The sequence below is a fragment of the Serinus canaria genome, chromosome 4, assembly GCF_022539315.1.
Source record: "Serinus canaria isolate serCan28SL12 chromosome 4, serCan2020, whole genome shotgun sequence".
Lineage (NCBI taxonomy): Eukaryota > Metazoa > Chordata > Aves > Passeriformes > Fringillidae > Serinus > Serinus canaria.
The window spans coordinates 26,893,849-26,900,752 of record NC_066317.1 but is presented as its reverse complement, the minus strand read 5'-3'; the positions used below and the strand labels follow the sequence as shown (position 1 = coordinate 26,900,752).

The 6,904-nt window shown below is 44.8% G+C and overlaps 1 long non-coding RNA gene across 1 annotated transcript; it reads right to left on the bottom strand.

Moving 5' to 3' along the window:
* Positions 1-1,294: 1,294 nt before the first annotated feature.
* LOC127059591 (uncharacterized) lies at positions 1,295-5,591 on the bottom strand. Its single transcript, XR_007777536.1, has 3 exons — positions 4,902-5,591; positions 2,937-3,115; positions 1,295-1,467 (listed from the first exon to the last, which is right to left on the bottom strand). It is a non-coding gene; the product is annotated as an uncharacterized LOC127059591 (long non-coding RNA).
* Positions 5,592-6,904: the final 1,313 nt, after the last annotated feature.

Here is a 6,904-nt window from a genome sequence, read left to right as displayed (position 1 = left end):
AATTTCACAGTAATAGTTTCTCGGCTTCTTCCACGCAGGCGACCGTGGTGCCGAGATACTGACTGAAATATGTGTCGCGGAACGGCATCCTTAATAGAGGCTTTACGGGAACAAAATGTGTGTGGGTAATCTGCAAAGGCTGGCTGCCACTGACAGCTGCCTTATTGCTCTGGGCATGCATGGCAGGCACCAGGAGCAGCCATGGGAATGGGCAGCTTTGATTCACAGGAATGGTTCTGCAGCTCACCTACCGGGGCTCAGGGGTAAAACCAGAAGCAGGTGGCAGGGAACCCATAAAAGTGCAATATTATTGCATGTGTTGGGTTTGCATGGCCAGGTTGGGCAGGGTACAGTAGGAGGGTGTGCTACAGGGATTGCTTCTGTGAGGAGCTGCCAGAGGCTTGCCCCATGTCCCATAGAGTCTGTCCCAGCCAGCTCCAAGACAAAGCCACTGCTGAACAAGGCTGAGCCCATCAGTGGTGACAGTAGTGCCTCAGGGATGACAGATTTAAGGGGAGAAAGTGACCTCAAGAGCAACTGCAACCAGAGAGTGGAGCAAAAATATGTGAGAACAGCCCAGCAGATACCCAGGTCAGTGCATAAAGAGCGGCAGGAAGTGTCCCAGCGCCAGAGCTGAGATTCCCCTGCAGCCCATGGTGAGGCAGCTGTGCCCTTGAATCCCATGGGAGGCACATGGATGAGAAGTGATCCCATGAAGGACTCCATGCCTAAGCAGGTGGATCCACAAAGGAGTCTGTGACCCTGTGGAAGCTCACGCTGGAGCAGGCTCCTGGCAGGACCTGTCACCCTGTGGAGAGAGGAGCCTGTGTTGGAGCAGGTTTGCTAGCAGGACTTGTCACCCCACAGGGAACCCACACTGGAGCAGTCTGTGTCTGAGGGACTGCACCCCATGGGAGGGACCTACACTGGAACAGTTTGTGAAGAGCTCCAGCCCATGGGAAAGACTCATGCTGCCAAAAGATCATGAAAGACTGTCTCTTGTAGGAGGGACCCCATTCTGGAGCAGGGGAAGAGAGAGAGGACTCCTCCCGCCGAAGAGGAAGGAGCAGCAGAGAGAATGTGATAAACTGACCACAATCCCATCCCTCCACATGGCTGGGAGAAAATTTGGGTGGAAAGTAAAGCCCAGGAAGGATGAAAGATGGGGGAAAGCTTTTCAAGATTCAGTTTTTATTTTCATTACTCTACTCTGATTTGACTGGTAATGTTAAATTTTCCTCCAAGTTACATCTGTTTTGCTTGTGATGGTAATTGCTGAGTGGATCTCTCACTGTCGTCTTCTCAACTCATTAGGCTTTTGATATATTTCTTCTTCCCTGTCCAGCTGAGGAGGGGACTGATAGAATGGCTTTGGAAGGCACCTGAATTCCAGCTGTAGAGAAGCAGAGGTGGGTTTTTGGGAGCCTGGAGCTCTGGCTTGCAAAAAGGAGGATGAGCCAAGTTCTTCTGCAAACACAAAAAGAAGGGAGACTTCTATGCAGTAAAGCTGGGCTGGGTATGGAAGTCCCCAAATGTGGTCTGACAATGAAGGGAATAATTTGCCTTTTTGTTTTCTTAGTAAGAGTGAAACTGAACATAAAAGCAAAGGCAGTTCAGGCATATCCATGTGCATAATTAGGTTCAAGGCTCATTGCAGGTGAATGAGGTAGGAGATCATGCTGGTACACGTTGGGAAGTTGATTTAAAACATCTGGAAGCTTAAATGGCACCTAGTGCCTTCAGAAAACTACCTGAATTCTCCGAGCCAGGGCAAGGTCTAAATTTTGACAAGATGTATATCCAATACCCAGAGACATCTCCTCCTGATGCACAGCCTCCCCTTCACAGTATTCCCTGCCCAAATGGAGGCAAAAAAAAAAAAAAAATCCACTAAAGGACTGGGCCCCAGAGGGGATGCATTAGTTGGCATTATTTTCCTGGTCGTTGAGTTTCAGCAATTCAGAACAAGTAGCAATGCCTCTCCCCACGGCTTTAATGACGTTTGCTGTCAGAGACGTGAGCCACAGGAAAGGACAGGGCTGTAACTTTATTTTAAGCCGGATAGGCTGCAGCTAAATCTCCTGAATCCCTTTCAGCTTTGGAAATGGTTTTCCCCTATCTCTGCCTTCTACCTGGTGCCTTCACATTGTTTGTGCTAAAAGGGGAATGATACTTTTAATCTCGAAAATGCCTTTGGAGCTCTGGAGTGGATCATTTTAAAGTCAACAGTGTTTAAAGCACATTAATGAGGGTATTCACCATAAAGCAGTTTTATTTCTGTGTGTAACTGATAAACATGAATATGAGAGAATATAAGGAAAAAGAGGTGGGGAAACAGTCCTGCTTGGAAAAGCAAACAAACCATGGATCCGTGGTAAAAAGGATATCAAATTATTATAACACTAAAGCTGGCTGTGAATCTTCTGGTGGAACATATTTTTCTTTTCTTTTTTTTTTCTCTCTGTGGGTTTAAGTTCACAGCCCAGCACTTTGCCTGGTGTTTGGAAAATTATAGTCAGACTACATTGTGAGAATAGCATTATCTTATAAGGTTTTTAAAACAAAACTGGTAGCTGATGGTCATCATGCTGGCTTACTCCTGTGCAAACAGGGTAGTGAAAAATACATGAGAGAAGTAGCAAACAGGACTGTTGTCTCCTAGCAGGCAGCAAAATTAAAAAACAAAATTATAAGACTGTTTAAAAATTAAGATAAAAGCAGGTCAGGTTGGTTCTGAGGCCCCAGCCATCCCTTTTTCACAGCTCTCCAGAACAATATAAGGTTTTGATGAGACAGTCACAAAGAGGTGAACTGGGTACCAGCTTTGTTTCTTTATGTGGAAAAGGCAAAACTTGCAATCAACCTCTCACAAAAAAAAAAATTAAAAAATATACACCAAACAAACCTTGAGGGCATCAGGAACAAGATGTACTTACCAAATAACCCCAGCAGCATGATGTCCTGGTGTCCCTGAACCCAACACTCCTTTTGCTAATGACTGCGATGTGATCCTGAGCTCTCTTGTTACCATTTTAACCACACTTTGGTGTGCTTGACTTTGGAGAATCACTGAAATGTTACAGTGAGGTGCAGAGTGAATTCTTGTCTGTATCCCCTGGAAAAAATAAAAATAAAAAGGAAAGATTCTGACAAAGAATAATTATTCTGCGTCAGCTTTCCAAACTAAAAAGAAAAACAGTTTAAATTCAAGGGGTTGGGGAAACCATTTTATACGGGGAGAAAAAAAAAAGCTACACAAAAAAAAGGAATCATGAACTGTTTCTCCCAGACAAATTCTCATGTTTGATTAAATCTATTTCTGACGTGGAAGAGGATGAAATATATCAAGCCTAGGAAATAAATGTGTGAGCAACTTTCAAGAGTAATCAGGATTTACAATGACCTTTTATTCTAGGCAAGCAATGGTAAGCACTATGATGGATACAGAGAAAAAGATTACTGAGAAACAAGGAAATTTGCATCCAGGACCAGCAGGAGCAAAAAGGGCACTGAATTGTGCTCGCTTTACACAGAGGGTTACAGTGCCATGTTATTGCAGACAAATGAAGGGCTTGCATTAAAAATGCATAATTTAATCAAGAGAAAAACTACTAATCAGATTGAAATATGCAGACCTGATATTGGTTTTTTAATATTAGTGTTATTAAATTCCGCTATAGTTTCTCACAGAATCACCCAAATGTAAATTAAAATAAGGGGAAACGGTTAACAAAATTACAGGCCCAGATCAAACATTCCTGCTCATTCTCAAGCATCCCACTGACTTGTGATATTGGGGATGGCATAAAAGGCTTAGTATAAAATACAACATGCACTGATCTAATAGTTCTTTTCCCAGTCAGAGCAGGTTGAAGTGCACCCTGATGCAGTTGTTGGCTTGAGTTGAATGGCAGCTGAGGGTCGATGCCAGCATCTCTGCCTTGGCCAAACACAGAACTGCCACCTCTGTGTGCCATAGCCTGAGCGCAGCTGCAGGGCTGCCAGCTCCACCCAAAGTCAGCCTGTGCTGTAAGGAGCAGGAACTTATTCTCTGGACAAAATCAACCTCTAGAATTAAGACCTGCACCAAGAAAACAGGGCAGAACATTCCTCTAATTTAACATATTAAGAAGCATTAAAAGTATTCCCCATTTGTGCATCACAAATGATGCAAGAGTCACTGCCTCTGCTAGGCACCTGTCAGACCCAAGGATCTTCCTCCACTGCTGCTAAAGTGCAAGTTTCCAAATCACCCATTTTACATGAGGGTGAAACTGCTGGGCAGGAAGGCACTGTCACCTGCCAAGGGAAACAGCACCTTGCAGTTAAAGCTAAGAAAATGCCCTAAGCCCCTTTTCTCATTTGAACATTTCTGATGTGGCAAACCTCAGCAAAGAGATGTGCTTGTCTTGAAACTCCACCAAGAAACTGGGGGCTCACGTTTTTGTCTACACACCTGCTTTACAGTGCTTCAGTTACAGCAAGGCAGTCACCCTGTAACACCATTCTTCAGAAAATGGAGAATTATTAATATTAACTTGGTTTATAAGGGCAGCCCCACTGTCTCATAAAGTCCTAATCTTTCAGGTACACCTGAACACCAAGTAGCCCACCAAGCCACTTCCCATCATTGACCTGCTGTCCTGGTTAATCAGGGAGGCCCCAGCTGACAGGAGGTGAAAAAATAAGACACCCACAGGTCTGTCAGCCTGACCTCAGTGCTGGGGAAGTTTACAGACATCATCTCGAGCACCATCACACAGCACAGACAGCACAACCAGGGGAGCTGGCCCAGCCAGCACAGGGTTACAAGAGGCAGGTCCTGCTTGACCAGCATGATCTCCTTTTGTGACCAGGCAACCTGACTAGTAGATGAGGGAAAAGCTGTGGATGTTATCTACCTGGACTTCAAGTGAAAACTTGGACAGGGCTTCCCACAGCATTCTCCTGGCTGGTCATGGCTTGGACAGGTGCACTGTTTTGCTAGGTCTACAATCATCAATGGTCTTGGAGGTCTTTTTCAAACTTAATGATTCTGTGATTCTATTCTAAAACAGGTACTGAGCATTTAACATTGGTTCCCAGTGACACTTTGACATCCACCTATGAGAGAAAGGGAAGATGCACAGCAGGAAAACAAGGAAAATTAAACAGCATGTGTGACTGGTAATACACAAAGCTGCTCCTTTTGCAAATATAGCTGTAGACTCTTTTAGACTAAAAGCTGATATGTCAGTCTCACTTCCTACTTATTTTTCAATTGATGTGATACACCGTATGAGTGTTTCTGACACTACTTGCACCAGGGGATAAATAAAGTGAAGCTAGATTCCCTTTTCTTCCTTTTTTCCCATTTTTGCCAGCTGCTACCCACCCTGATCTCAGGTCCTGCACAAACACAACACCATAGCACGGCACACACATGGCCATCAGCAGCGTCAGATAACGGCCAGGAAGCTGCTGCTGCTCTCGATTCCCTGCTGTGTTACATCAGTGCTAATGAGGAGTAAATAATAGTCATAAATCAGCTTTCTGCAGTTGACAGTAAGGTGTTCAATATTCACTGAAGCCACTGGCAACTCAGAGGCAGTTTCCAGAGGCCCCTGCCTAGCAAACAGTGCAATACTGTAAACACCATTTATTCTGAAAGAGTATATTCACCATATTCTGTGGTATAAACTTCAAAGCAGCCCATCCTGCCACATTAGGAAATCCTTTGCAGACAGCAGATGAATGAAGTGGAGGAGACACCTCATGGGTTACAGCCTGTCTCATGCAGCATTTGCCTGGTCTTGACCTCCCCTCTCTAACCACAGAAAGGCTGCAGCATAGATTGGGTCAGGGGCTTGCAGATCCTGATAAATCTTGGGGGGCCATGGGTGTAACCTAGCTCAAAGGGCTGCATTGAGCCATGCCAGCAGGTGATTAGAGGTAGCTCAGGCAACCCTCTGAGCTGCAATCCCACCTTAGGTTTGCTTCCTACCATAGCAGCCTATTCATAGCAGTATATCCTTCCAAAGGAGAAGCTCAATTCCCTCTAAAGTCAGGTTTCCCACATCTCCCAGAAAAATCTCACAGGTTTAGGATCAGCAGCCAAAGCACAGTGCTCTAACCAGGCCCAGAAATGTGGCATCCACAGGGGGTCACACATACGTGCCAGCCACAAGGAACCCCTGCCAGGCAGCAATAAAATCCTAAACCATCCTCCAAGCTAATGACCCAAGCAGTGCCTTTGTCTTACTGTAAACATTTTGGGCTTTAACCAACACATTAGGCAGCATTATTCTTCACTTACTTGAGACAGAAAATGTGGGGTAGTTCCTAGGCAAAGAAACATTATCCCAGATGGCTTCTTCTGTCTCTAACACAGAGCTGGCGCAACCAGCAGCATCACATTTGAGGACTTTTGCTGTTCTGGACCTATTAAAACTTTGTAAAAGACCAGTGTTATTACTTACCTCTGAGATATGAGCTGAGGAGTCAAGAGGCAAAGGCACTCAGGCAGAATGATGTCAGAGTAGGGACAAGACACTGTGCCTCAGCTGGAATGGGATGTCATTGCCCCGGTCACTTGTAAGCAAAAAATTGAGGAAGCTCCCCAGTTTAATGTAGTAGCTCCAGATGAACCATTTCCTGAAACCCCTAAAAGTCCCAAGCACTGGCATTACTCACTGTTTCCATTGCCTTTTCAATGTGCCCTTTATTCCATGGAGGTTGCTACACAGTTAACAGCTAGGAATTGAAAACGTGGAAGGAAAACCTATCAGCGAATCAAACGCCAATACTTGTAGTTCCTGAAGGTTTTGGGAACAAAATGCTGTGAGGAAGACAGCAACTGAATTCCACTTCATTAGAGAGAGAACCATTCCTAAAAAAAAGAAATAATCATCAAGATGGAGATACC